A 14,922-nucleotide genomic window follows, 5' to 3' on the forward strand; every position below is an offset into this window, starting at 1 on the left:
ACAATCACCTATCTTGACTGCTAGACGACGATCACTGAGATACGATTGCATCCAACGGAGAATATTAGTACCAAAGCCGAGTCTATCCAATTTTGCCACTGCAATAGCGTGATTTATCTTGTCAAAAGCAGCTGAATGGTCCGTGTAGATAACGTCAGTTTGAAGGCCGTCCGACATAGCATCTGTAACATATGTTGTGAACGACAGAAGATTCGTAGATGTTGAACGTTTCGGCATAAATCCATACTGAGTCTCGGAGATATACTGTTTGCAGTGGCTGGAGATGGGTTCCAACACAGCCATTTCAAACAGCTTAGGAACTGCGCTTAGCGTTGTAATACCACGGTAGTTGTCAATTACCTTTTTATCACCTTTTTTGTGAACTGGAAACATGAAGGAGGATTCCCAGAGTTCGGGAAATACTCCAGTTGTTAGCGACAATTGAAACAGATGACAAAGAGGTTCAATTAGACCGGCAGAGCATTTTTTTAGAATTATAGTTGGTATACCATCTGGGCCTGCCGAGGTTGAAGCCTTCATTTTCCTAACCGCCAGTTGTACCATATTATTGTCGATATTGATAGAGTTCAAAGACTGGTATGATTGAGGTACATTGAGAGCCGCACGTGAAGCCTGGGTCGGTGTCAGCTTCCCGTTGGAGAAAACACTCGCGAACTTTTCAGAGAATAGTTGGCAGATCTCCTATAAACTAGAGCTCATACGTCCTCCATAGCTCATCGTTGAAGGCAACCCGGATTCCTTTCTTTGCTCGTTTACATGCTTCCAGAATGTTTTAGGTTCGGACTTCAACTTACGTTGCACGTTTCGCAAGTAATGGGCATGGCAACGCTTCGATGTCTTTTTATAGACTTGGTTAACATGAACGTAGTGTTGTCGCAGCACGTAGCCTCCAAACTTGGAGTACTTCTTCAGAGCGGCTCTTTTAGTCGCTTTTAACCGTCTCAGCTCGGCAGTGTGCCACGCTGGGTGCTTAGATTGAAGGCCACTTCTTTTGGGTACATAGCGATCGATAGCATAGCTCATAACATTGGAGAAGGTCTGCACTGCAACGTTGACATCATCATTGTCGAGAATTTCAGTCCAGTGGATATTCGACAGGAAGTCAATAATGCTATTATAGTTGGCTTTTCTAAAATTATAGCTGACGGTGTCAGAAGCATTGCAGTCATGCTTCACTCGAATCGCTTCAAGCAATATATGCAGGGGAGGGTGGTGTCTAACAGTCTTTACCAGGGGGAACGGTGCTGCGGTAACTTTTGGCACGTAGTCAGATTTGCTCGAAAAACAGAGATCAAGGATTCTGTTGTTCTCGTTCACCACATTATTCGTTTGGCGCAGCAGATTTATACTGTAGCAGTCAAGCAAACTGGTGATACCAGCATGAAAAGATGACAGTTCGGGATCAGCGAACATAAATCCGTCAGAAGCAGAGCGCCATTTTAATCCGGAGAAATTGAAATCACCAACAATCAGGATCTCATCAACCGGGCTTGCTTGAGCGGAAATCCGTTCCAGTGACTCAGTATGTGAATCAATCAATGTCGAATCGCGAGTGCGGTCCGGTGGAAGATAAACCACGCAAAGATAAAGTGCGTAGCCAGCCAGTTTGATTCGCACCCACACCTGCTCGACACAGACCCCCAAAGTATCGTCAATCAGTTGCGCTTTCAATCGACGATGGATAGCCACAAGTACCCCGCCGCCGGTAGCCTTGACACTGTTGCGTGAGCTGCGATCAGTTCGGAAAACATCGTAGTTGGCACCAAATGCTTGCACTGACAAAGTGCTATCGCTAAGCCACGTCTCTGTGAGGGCGATTATGTCGAAGCATTCATCCGAACTTGATACCAGATAATCTTCGTTTACTGAATTCATACCACCGGCATTCTGGTAATATATTTGTAGGTTTGAATGCCGCGATTGATTGCCGTTGGTATCGATTTGGAAGACCCCTTCACCACTCCTACACACAGGACCGTGACGACTGGTGAACGCTGGCTGCAATGGCTCGACTGTGGCAGGGGGATCAAGGGCTTCCATAGTGCTAGCTGCAGTGCGTCCGAGGGTGCGATGGGTCATACCAGCATAGCATAGAGTGCTTAGTCCTTCTGTGATCGTTGTAGAGCCGAATGTGCTGTGAAGAGACGAGCTCGTTACGATGGGATCCAAATTTTGTTTTTGACATTGAAGATTCACAGCGGTGGTAGAGTTGTGTTCATCAGCAGACTGTAAGTGAAATTTACATTGAGGGCGTGCAGCATCTTGTATTGCTTCGGAAGGACATATATCCTTCTTGGCTTTACCTGACACAGAAGAAGTCGCCGATTCGCCAGGTAGACCTGAATCGCTCGCCGGGATACAAGAAGTTGGACAGATGAGTTAATCCGGAACAGCTTGGCGCTACTGTCCACCACCAGATGGATTCTTCTCCGCCGCAATCCTGATGATAGGTCGTTGGATTTTTGAATTGGTCACACATTCACGGAAGTAGATGTTCTCTGGCCAAGAATCTTTGGACAGAGCCTTATCCCTGTATGATTTGCTAACGCCAACTTTGAAAGTAATGAAGCTCAAAGATGAGAGATCCTTGTCCTTAGGAACTAGACGAACTATTCTCGGTTGCAGATTCTCCCCCAGACAATCTTTCACAAGGGTAGAAACTTCATCATCCGTCGTGCTGGGATCGAATGCTGACAAGTAAACCCATAACAGCTCCTCAGGTGGTGAAATTGTTTTTATTGTTTCAAACGCAGCTTTGGATCCACGAATATTAGGAATTTTTGTTTTGGGCGAATCATCTTCGCGTTTGCGCTTAGGCGTGTTTGAAACTGGATTATATTCAGCAATTCGATTCCAAGGCGTTATAGTTTGGGATAGCGGTTTAGAGTCAACTTTAACCGAGAGAGCTTTGACGACATCTTTCAAATCAGCTATGTCGTTCTTTATAGATTTCAGAGAATTGTCGTCAGACACTATGTCGCAACAACGCGAAGCCATTCTACGGAAATTATCGTTCGAGAATAAATCAGCACAGCCATTGCACATCCAGAATAGATTCCGTGGGTGGGTTCTCAGGACGTCACGAACATCATAATCCATCTTGACGCATATCATGTGGAACGAATTTCCGCAGTATCCACGACATGTTTTGACATCACTGTCGACTTAAGCTGATTGTGTTTTTTATAGATCGCGTACTTTATCGATTTTTAATTTGTTTTCGTGTCGTTAGATATCCAAAAATTTCGTCTAAACGTTGTCTGTTCCCCGGTTGTGTCTGAATATTGTGTTACCGTAATCATTAAGTTGAAATTCTGATCGAAATTTGAGGATAATTTGTGCTGTGCCAGTTGCTGCTTTATTATCTAGCTACCTACGTGCTGCCGAGTGTCGTGTACAAACAATAAGCGGATAGTTCATTCTCGCCGTGCTGCCATTTGATTGTTTTTCCTGTGCCGGTATACTGGTGTGAATATGGAGAAAAATTGCGCTAAGTGCAACCAGTTAATTACTGGGATCGATTCAGTTCTTTGTCGCGGGTACTGTGGTTGCTCGTTCCATATGGCGTGTTCGGGAGTTTCTCGTGCTCTTTTTGGTTACTTCACGTCACATCGTAAAAACTTGTACTGGATGTGCGATCCTTGTGCGGATTTGTTTGAAAATTCGCATCTCCGCTGAATCACGAAAGCAGCTGATGAGCAGTCGCCACTGGCGTCTCTCACGGATGCAATAAACAACTTGCAGATAGAAATAAAGCAGTTGTCTAGACCGTCCGCATCTATTCCGACACCAGTAATCAACCGCTGGGCCCCAATCGAACCTCGTCGAGCTGCTAAACGGCCTCGTGGACCCGACCTCGCGCAAAACGCATTAGAATGCCAGTCCGGCTCAAAACAGATCGGGGAAAATGTTGTTTCCGTTCCAATCTGCGTAAAACCGGTAGATAAGTTTTGGCTTTACTTGTCTCGTATAAAACCAGAAGTAACAAACGATGAAATTACCGCTATGGTACGGGCAAACCTGAAAATGTCGCAGAACCCTGAGGTGGTCAAATTGGTAGCCAACGGAAAGGATATCAATAGCATGACCTTCGTTTCATTCAAAGTTGGTTTGGATCCTGAATTGAAAACTGCCGCACTGGATCCTTCGACTTGGCCTGAAGGGATTTTGTTTCGTCAATTCGAGGAATATCCTTTTCCAAAATTTCGGAAATCTCCTTTTGTGAACTTAACGCCAGCACCTATAACACCGAAAGGAGTCGGAGAACATCACTAGCTGTGTGTAGCGTTGGGTCAATGCGTTCTATTATGGATGGTGGAACCCTCGGGTTCCCATCACAGGCGAGTATTGTAACATTTTTTACACGACCCCAACACTCATTCACTCCGTGTTGCAGCATGCTCCCCTTTCGGACGACGACACCGCCCGCTGCTCCAACACTTCACTCGATGCTGCTGATCAGTCCGCAGCCCGTAGCTTTGAGGATAGTTTTACAACACGCTCTGTGGATAATACTGTTTCGCAAGCTAGCGCGAATGATATAACGGACCAGCTGGAGCCAATAACAAGCATTGAGGAAGCCCCCGTGCTTCCCGATCCAGGAGAGCCCTCCACTAGTATCCGTGTTTACTACCAAAACGTACGCGGCCTAAGAACTAAAATAGACGCATTCTTCTTGGCCGTTTCGGAAGCTGAGTACGACATAATCGTCCTAACGGAAACCTGGCTAAATGCCCAAATTTTTTCCGCACAACTGTTTGGACACGAACTGCATACGAAACATGGATTCCGAATGGCAAATCGATGCCGCATATATGGACCTCAAGGCAGCATTCGACCGCGTGGATCATGGAATTCTTCTTAAAAAATTGGAATTACTTGGCTTCTCAGCAATGGCCGTTGCTTGGTTCAGGTCGTACTTGACGAACCGCTGTGTACAGGTTCAAATAGGTTCGACAACATCGGAAATGTTCTCAAACCAGTCCGGAGTTCCACAAGGTAGTAACCTCGGCCCGTTACTGTTCTCGATATTTATAAACGATCTCTCTTTGCTGCTTCCGTCGGATTGTCGTTTCTTTTATGCAGATGATACGAAAATTCTTAAAATCATCAAGTGCCTATCTGACTGCTTGGAGCTACAGGGTATGCTGCATTTGTTCGAGGAATGGTGCAAACAGAACTTTATGTGCTTAAGTATCGCAAAATGCAGTGTGATTTCCTTCCATCGGAAAAGTTCGCCAATCGCGTATGATTATCAAGTTTGTGGAAGCTCTTTAATGCGGGTAGAGCACATCAGGGATCTTGGCGTAACTCTGGATCGTGAAATGACCTTCAAACATCACTACGACGATATTGTATCAAAAGCAAACCGACAATTGGGATTCATCTTCAAAATTGCAGCAGAGTTTCGAGATCCTTTGTGTTTAAGATCATTATATTGTTCGCTCGTACGCTCCTTGCTGGAATCTAATGCTGTGGTATGGTGCCCTTACCATGCTAATTGGATCGCCAGGATTGAAGGTGTTCAACGGAAATTTGTAAGGAACGCTCTGCGGCAGTTACTATGGCGTGACCCAATAAACTTGCCACCATACGAAGACCGCTGCCGTCTGCTAAACATCGAACCGCTGGAGGTACGACGGATCACCTCACAAGCTTCATTCGCTGCAAAACTAATGACGGGCGACATTGACTGCCCCTCTCTGCTTATGCAGCTAAATTTGTACGCTCCAGAGAGACCTCTTCGTCGTCGAAACCTCCTGTCCCTGGAACCACGGAATACGCAATACGGTCAGCATGACCCGCTTCGATTCATTTGCGTGCGGTTCAACGAATTTGCAGATTTATTTGACTTTAATATGTCGTCCAACGTGTTTCGTCAACGGCTACTTAACCATTTTCGTGTTGTTCGCCGTAACTAGCTTTTAAATTGTTTTTATTCATTAAGACAATTTGTCAGATGAATTTATATGCTCACAAATACAAATACAAATATGTGATTCGATCAGAATCATTAACCACTTTCGAGCAGTTGTTACAAGCCATGCTTTTGATGTAGAAATAATACCTAGCGGGTATGCAATATGCGCAGGAGAACGCTAACGGGTAACGTGCGTCAATGGAAGCAAACTTGCACGCTACGTGTGACAACTCAACTACCCACCAGCAGATGTCGCTTTTGGCGAAAAAATTGAGCGTAACGTCTGTGCAGTGATAATGACAAGTGAAAACAAAACTCACAACCAAAAATAATCACTTTCACGAATCACACCGGCAGATATAATCGTGCTTGAAGTCACGAAATTTCAATGCACACGTACTACCGAATAAAACGATATACAGATAAAACGAGAATAAAAATAATCGCGAGTGTAAAACACTAAAAAATAAAAAAAAACTATCAGCTCTACTGATGACCGTAATATAGCAAACAGTGATTATATGATAATCATCGGCGAAACCATACGTCGGAACCCAAGCTCATTTAGTTTTCTCAACAAGCTATCGGCGACAAGGTTCCATAGAAGTAGTGACAGCACACCACCTTGAGGACATCCGCAGACACTCAGTTTCCTCCTCTCTACTTGTCTTAACGATGAGCACAGATGTCGGTTGCTAAGCATTGCGTGTATCCAGTTCGTGATATATGAAGGTACTCCATGATCTCGTGCTGCTTCCAAAATGGATTCGAAAGACACGTTGTCAAAAGCACCTTCAATATCGAGAAAAACTCCTAAACTTGATTGCTTTTGTGAAAAAGCTTTTTCAATGTTGTAGACAACATTGTGTAATAGGGTGGTAGTAGACTTCCCCCGCTGATATGCATGTTGCATTGCATGCAGCGGGTGCTCGCCCAAGCTACCATCCCGAATATAGTGGTCGATTAAACGTTCCACTGATTTGAGAAGGAAGGAGGTCAGACTGATCGGTCTAAAGCTCTTTGCCTCCTCATAAGTGGAACTCTAATGGAATGTATCCTGGTGCAAGACTGCAAGTAAGAACCTTTTTCAAAATATGCTTGAAGTGTTCATATCCTTTTTGTAGTAGAACTGGAATAATTCCGTCCTTTCCCGGAGACTTATACGGAGCAAAACTTTCAATCACCCATTTGATCGATTCGGTTGTCACAATTCTACGAGCAAGAATCAGAACTGCCTGAAAAGAACTCAGGGGCAGTCGTCAGTGATGGCTCCGTACAACCTGGAAAGTTTGTGTCAAAAAGACAGTTGAGTACTACATCTTCGTCAGACGAGTATTCACCATTAGCAGTTCTAATAGAACTGACATGATTTCGATTTCGAAAGTAACTTATTTAATCTACCAGTCTCGTTGAGACTTGAGACATTTATGCAGAGGCTTTTCCAACCACTTCGCTCAGAGGATCGAAGGGCATTTCTGTATGCTTTGCGAGCCAACTTAAATGCCTCCGACCCGTCCCTGCGTCTGCGATTCCAAGCTCTCCTACATAACTTTTTGAGTCGAACAAGTTCGGTATTCCACCAAGGTGTTCCTCTAGAAGCACGCATAACTCGAAGCGGACAAGCCTCTTGGTATGCTGCTACTATGAGTGAGCTTGTTTTATCCACGACCTCATCCAAATCACTTGGAGATTCAATTGTCGGAAGATACCCATGAAACCTAGTCGCCAAGCCCTCTTCGTAGAGGTCCCAGTTCGTAGATTTGGGATTACGATAGGTGACGATATCTAGCGAGACGTTTAAATGATCAAAGACGATGTACTTATGATCAGATAACGACGGTTCGAGCTCGTTTGGTACGAGCCAATTTGTCAACTCATGCGTAATACTGTCAGAGCAGAGAGTTACATCTAACACCTCTTCTCTGGCAGCTCGTGCAAAAGTTGGGCGGTTTCCTGCATTAAGAATGTGCAGATTTGTACTACTTAAGTATTCCATCAATTCGGTGCCTCTCAAATTGATATCAGAGCTGCCCCAAATTATGTGGTGGGAATTTGCATCACTGCCGATTATGAGAGGAAACCCATTTCTGCCACAGTATGATACAACCCTTTTGAAATCATCAGAAGGTGATGGTTCATTATGCGGCAAATATGCCGAACAATAGACGTATTTCTTGTTTATGTTGTCAACAGTCATATTTACCATGACAGTACAAATATCACGAGTTGTGAGGTCCGATATAAGACAAGCGTCAATTGCACTATTCGCAAGTATACATGCACGAGGCATTTCACGTGGATTTGTCATGCCATTTTTGTTGAAAGCTACGAAGACGGGGTTAAGTAGCTTTCCAACATAGAAGTTTCCTTTATGGAAATACGGTTCTTGAACCAAAGCTATGGAAGCTTTCCCTTCCTGCACAAGGCGAGATAGATTCATAGTTGCTGTACGTTTATGCTGAAGATTAATTTGTGCTACTCTAACCATATTCGATTACAGCACTACACATTTCATCATCAGCACTTGTTGTACAGCAACTAGAAGATACCAAACACGTTGGCTTATAATCGCATATAGCGAACCCCGAAATGGGTATTAGAGACATGAACATCATTTGAATCCCACGATTTGCGAAGAAACGAACGTCCACTGTGTCAAAGATTCGCATAACACAACAAGGGTAAGACCCACGACACTCCGTGCGCGACTGGCATATTTTAGTCCTGCCAGCCATTCAGTCCTCGGCACGGAGTAACACCTAGACTTGAGGACTCCTGTTTTCAGTCGCCTCCTACGACATGGGAACAGGAACCCAGTGGATCAATTCTTGGTTGACATACTTCAACCCGCCGGATACCACACGGCCTCTAGGCTGGTTTTGTCCGGAGAAAGATAATAGAGTTATCAACCTCCTAGTGGACCACAGCCAGTTACTGGGGAGTTCGCCCGGCTCTTCCCAGGCTCCGTTCGCCATTGAGCATATTTTAAACCCCCTCAACAATTTTACCCATAGCACGGGTCGCATGACACTATGGAATTGGGGTTCTCTGTTTGGTGTTACCACCGGAACAGGTAGTCCGTAGTGTAATTCTTAGCCGGTTGAAACAACCACTACCGACACTACACGGCTTATCTAGGCTGTTCGGAGAAAGAAGCTGACATTGATGGACAGCTCCCATAGATGGCCGAACAGCCACTTTTTTTGCGCGGATTTCGCAATTAACACGGTTTTTGCAAAAAATATAAATAAGTCCTTTTGAATGTAAAAGACTTAGAAGATTTTCGGAAAGATGGAAAGATGGAAAGATGGAAGAGACGTTTCTGGAAGATTCCTTATGGCCCGCACCCCAACAATATGGGTATTTTCGGAATGGTCTTGAAGAGTAGGTTCCAGAAATTGATTTTTGACGCTATTTTGAAATCAAAGATGGCGACTTCCGGTTTAGCGAAATTCGCTATAACCTAATCAATATGGGTATTTTTGGAATGGTCTTGAAGAGTAGGCGCAAGAAATAGATTTTGACGCCATTTTGAAATCAAAGATGGCGACTTCCGGTTTAGCGAAATTCGCTATAACCCAATCAATATGGGTATTTTCGGAATGATCTTGAAGAGTAGGCGCCAGAAGTTAATTTTGGAGGCCATTTTGAAATCAAAGATGGCGACTTCCTGTTTAGCTAAATTCGCTATAACCCAATCAATATGGGTATTTTCGGAATGGACTTGAAGAGTAGGTGCCAGAAATTGATTTTGACGTAATTTTTAAATCATAGATGGTGACTTCCGGTTTAGCGAAATTCGCTATAACCCATTCAATATGGGTGTTTTCGGAATGGACTTGAAGAGTAGGTTCCAGAAATTGATTTTTGACGCCATTTTCAAATCAAAGATGGCGACTTCCGATTTAGCGAAATTCGCTATAACCCAATTAATATGGGTATTTTTGGAATGGTCTTGAAGAGAAGGTGCTAGAAATTTATGTTTGACGCCATTTTGAAGTCCAAGATGGCGACATCCGGTTTAGCGGAAATTCCCTACAACCCATGCAATATGGGTATTGTGGGAATGGACTTGAAGAGTAGGTGCCAGTAATTTATGTTTGGCGCCATTTTGAAATCCAAGGTGACTTCCGGTTTAGCGAAATTCGCTATAACCCAATTAATATGGGTATTTTCGGAATGGTCTTGACGAGTAGTAGACAAAGATCGATGTTTGACGCCATTTTGAATTCCAAGATGGCGACTTCCGGATTAGCCGCATTCACTATAACCCAGTCAATATGAGTGTTTTTGGAATGATCTTAAAGAGTAGGTTCCAAAAATTGATTTTTGACGCCATTTTTAAATCCAAGATGGCGATTTCCGATTTCGCGAAATTCGCTATAACCCAATCAATATTGGTATTTTTGGAAGTTGAAGTTGTAGTACAAATAGTTTTAATTAAACAGCTAAATTTACTTAAGTCACACCACATACGTCTCTTTCTTCTCTCTCTTCCATTCTCACCGCACTTTCCTGGATGAATACATAAAAATATTTTGCATTTTGCTAGTTTATGATTAGATCTTATATTTGGGGGTGATTTAGATGATTGCCCAAATTTTTCATGCGAGAATTTCGGTAAACCGGAAGTCGCCATCTAGAATTTTAAAATGACGGCAAACATCGACGTTTGATTGAGTTGTAGAGAATCTCGCGAAACCGGAAGCCGCCAGTTGGGATTTGAAAATGGCGCCAAAAATCAATTTTCATGGAAAACCTTGCGGGGAAGGTGCAGATTTATTTATTTCTGGCACCTACTCGTCAAGACTATTCCGAAAATACCCATATTGGTTGGGTTACAGCGAATTTTGCTAAACCGGAAGTCGCCATCTTGGATTACAAAATGGCGTCTAAAAATCAATTTCTGGCACCTACTCTTCAAGACCATTCCAAAAATATCCATATTGATTGAGTTATAGCGAATTTCGCTAAACCGGAAGTCGCCATCTTTGATTTCAAAATGACGTCAAAGATCAATTTCTGGCACCTACTCCTCAAGACTATTCCGAAAATACCCATATTGATTGGGTTGTAGCGAATTTCGCTAAACCGGAAGTCGCCATCTTTGATTTCAAAATTACGTCAAAAATCAATTTCTGGCACCTACTCTTCAACACCATTCCGAAAATACCCATATTGATTGGGTTATATTGATGGAGTTATAGCGAATTTCACTAAACCGGAAGTCGCTATCTTTGATTTCAAAATGACCTCAAAAATCAATTTCTGGCACCTACTCCTCAAGACCATTCCGAAAATACCCATATTGATTGGGTTATAGCGAATTTCGCTAAATCGGAAGCCGCCATCTTTACGTCAAAAATCCATTTCTGGCACCTACTCTTCAAGACCATTCCAAGAATACCCATATTGATTGGGTTATAGCGAATTTCGCTAAAACCGGAAGTGGCAGTCTTTGATTTCAACATGGCGTCAAGAATCAATTTCTTGCACCTACTCTTAAAGATCATTCCGAAAATACCCATATTGTCGGGGTGCGGGCCATAAGGAATCTTCCAGACCCGTCTTCCATCTTTCCGAAAATCTTCTAAGTCTTTTGCATTCAAAAGGACTTAGAATATTTTTTGCAAAAACCGTGTTAATTGCGAAATCCGCGCAAAAAAAACTTCCAAAAATATTGTAAGTCTTTTGCTGAGAGTTTTTTTTGTGCGGATTTTCGAATTAACGCGTTTTTTTACGCGGATTTTCCAATTAACGCGGTTTTTTTACACGGATTTTCCAATTAACGCGGTTTTTTAGGCGGATTTTCCAATTAACGCGGTTTTTTTACGCGGTACGTACCCCCCGCGTAAAAAGAAACCTGGGTATATATATATATATATATATATATATATATATATATATATATATATATATATATATATATATATATATATATATATATATATATATATATATATATATATATATATATATATATATATATATATATATATATATATATATATATATATATATGTATATATATATATATATATATATATATATATATATATATATATATATATATATATATATATATATATATATATATATATATATATATATATATATATATATATATATATATATATATATATATATATATATATGTAGCCAGCCACCCGAACCACGGAACAAAACTTCATCGCTAGCAGATTTATCGAGGCCATGAATGACGACAACTGCCGACTCAGCATGAGACAACGACGACGTTAAGAACCACGCGCACTTTGGGAAGTGCTGCGTTAGGAGTTTAGGGTTATTTTAATAGGTTTCAAGTAATCAATTCAATAAAGTCAATCAGTTGTGAGCAGCGTTTTTAAAAAGACCTCGGAATAACCGAAGGTGTTATCTGGCGCAATCGGCACTGGATTTCTTTAATTTTGTCCGGTAAGGAGCCGTCCGCGAACGAAAATCGTGCGATTAGAGTCAAAGTTTTAGAAGTCCACAGCACCTGAGGTCGCGAGTGAATATCGGACACACGGAGCAGAAATCTTTACAAGTAAGTCGTTTTAACTATTAATATAAAAGACGATTGGTTGCTTCTTGAAAAAAATAAAGCACCATCCCGTCCACCAAAAAACCCTAAAAATCTTACTAATTCAGAAACTCAAGCCCCCACAAGTGGTAAGCGAGAGTTTGTATATCACAATAAGTGTACGTACTAACATAAAACTAAAAACCTTAACCAAATTAGCCTAACAGTAGTAACTAAACACAAGTGAAAAGTGACAAGTGATTAGCGTTTAGAAATGGAACACCAAATCGCAGAGCTACAGCGTATACTCGCAGATAAAAATGAGCAAATCGGTCATATGCAGTTAGAAGCCATCGGGGCGGCTGAAGCTGTAGGCGCCGCACAGGCAGCAGCGAACGCCGCACAGGCACAATTAAGAGAAATGCGACACGATGAACGCGTTTCAGGTGTAGAAGGGATTCTAAAATCCCTTCAAACACCACAAATTATTAAAGATTTGCCATCCTTCGATGGCAATCCGATAAAATTACATACATTTTTAAAGAGCATCGACAATTTAATGCCGTTGCTAGAAAATGCGAGAGGCACAACCATCTACAACGTATGGTTGCAAGCCATTCGCACAAAAATTCAAGGAGACACCGATAGCGTCCTCGAGCTATACGGTACCATTCTCGATTGGTCCGAAATAAAAAACAACCTTATAACACATTGGGCCCTATTCTCACAGTAACGTCACTTGAGTCACCGTCGCGTCACTTGCCAGTCACGTCACTCACGGAGAAGTATTCCGAGAGTCACTTTAGGCGAGGTGACATTTTTGTGACAAACGTCACCAAAGTGACTGTGAGAATCGCAATTTTCTGAGTCACGTCACGGAAGAAAATACATTCATAAAATTTGTTTACGTTTGCGTTCGCAAACCAACTAGCTACGATACGTCCAATAGTAGGTGTTTTGAGGTTGCTAAACATTTAACAATCTTCTGTGCCAATCCGCTAGATCCTCATATGCCATTGCATAAAATTCAAATGTGTCAATCAGTCAACTATTATCAACATTCAACCGTTACAACAGCAGTGACAAAAACAAAAGCAATTTAAAATCTAGCAGCATCCAATAACATTAATTATATCCCAGAAACCACAAACCAACAACATTACAGCCACGACGGTTGCTCGGATCCTGCAGCGACGGATGGTGCAGCATTAGCAACATGTGTGAAAGCTAAAACAGTTTACAACGAGCTCAGCCAACACTTCCAATATGTTGAATCAGAATATTTTTTGAATGGTGGATTTCCGGGGAGTAAATCCCTTTGCAAAACGTTCCTGAAATAGATAAGGGGCCCTATTCTCACAGTCACGTCACTTGAGTCACCGTCGCGTCACTTGCCAGTCACGTCACGGAGAGGTATTCCGAGAGTCACTTTAGGTGAGGTGACAATTTTGTGACAAACTTCACCTGAGTCACTTCACGAAAGAAAATAAATTCTTGAAAAAACTTCTACGTTTGCGTTCGCAAACCAACTAGCTACATCATTTTTACATTTTCTGCGCCAAACCGCTAGATCCCCATCCATTGTAAACAAATTCAAACCCATAAGGGCCACTTAAAGCGGATCCTACACGAGCGGAAATATTGTCAATAAATTAATTATTGATCAATATATTGATGGTGTATGGTCAATATGATTATATAGAAATAAAATGGGATGGACGTATTGAAACAGTTTATTGATAATATCCTTATCTCGTGTACGGTCCGCTACAAGTAAAGTTTAAACAGCTTAACAAAGAACTTTAATGGTCAAAGATTTTGAATAATTTTACAATATTTCACAAACGCGGTAATACTCGCCAATTTCGATCCAGACATGTTCATGGGTATTTTTTGAAAAAATGTATTCCAATTGAGGAACTTCGTCATATTTGGCAAACGTGCGAAGTTACACGCGATGGGGCTCGTAATCCGGCAGTTCTCACATTGTTGCTTATAAATAACCCGATGCTAAAAAAACATTACCCCACTCAACATACTGGATGTGTCAATCAGTCGATTATTATCAACATTCAACCAATACAACAGCAGTAACAAAAACAAAAGCAACTTAAAATCCAGTAGCATCAAATAAACCTAATTATATCCCAGAAACCACAAACCAATAATATTATAGCCACGTCGGTTGCTCGGATCCTGCAGCGGCGGATGGTGCAGCATCAGCAACAGCAACATGCGTGAAAGCTAAAACAGTTTACAACAAGCTCAGCCAACACTTCTAGTGTGTTGAGTCATGGCGGAGTATTTTTTGAATGGGGGCCATGCATAAATGACGTAGCATTTTGGGGGGTAGGGAGGGTATACCAAATTTGTGACGAAGTGTGATGAGGGGGAGGGTAGGGTCAGAAGTTGTGCGACGTAGCATTAAGTTTGCAGATGTTGGTAGTAAACAAAAGAG

Source organism: Topomyia yanbarensis, chromosome 3 (genome assembly GCF_030247195.1).
Source record: "Topomyia yanbarensis strain Yona2022 chromosome 3, ASM3024719v1, whole genome shotgun sequence".
NCBI lineage: Eukaryota > Metazoa > Arthropoda > Insecta > Diptera > Culicidae > Topomyia > Topomyia yanbarensis.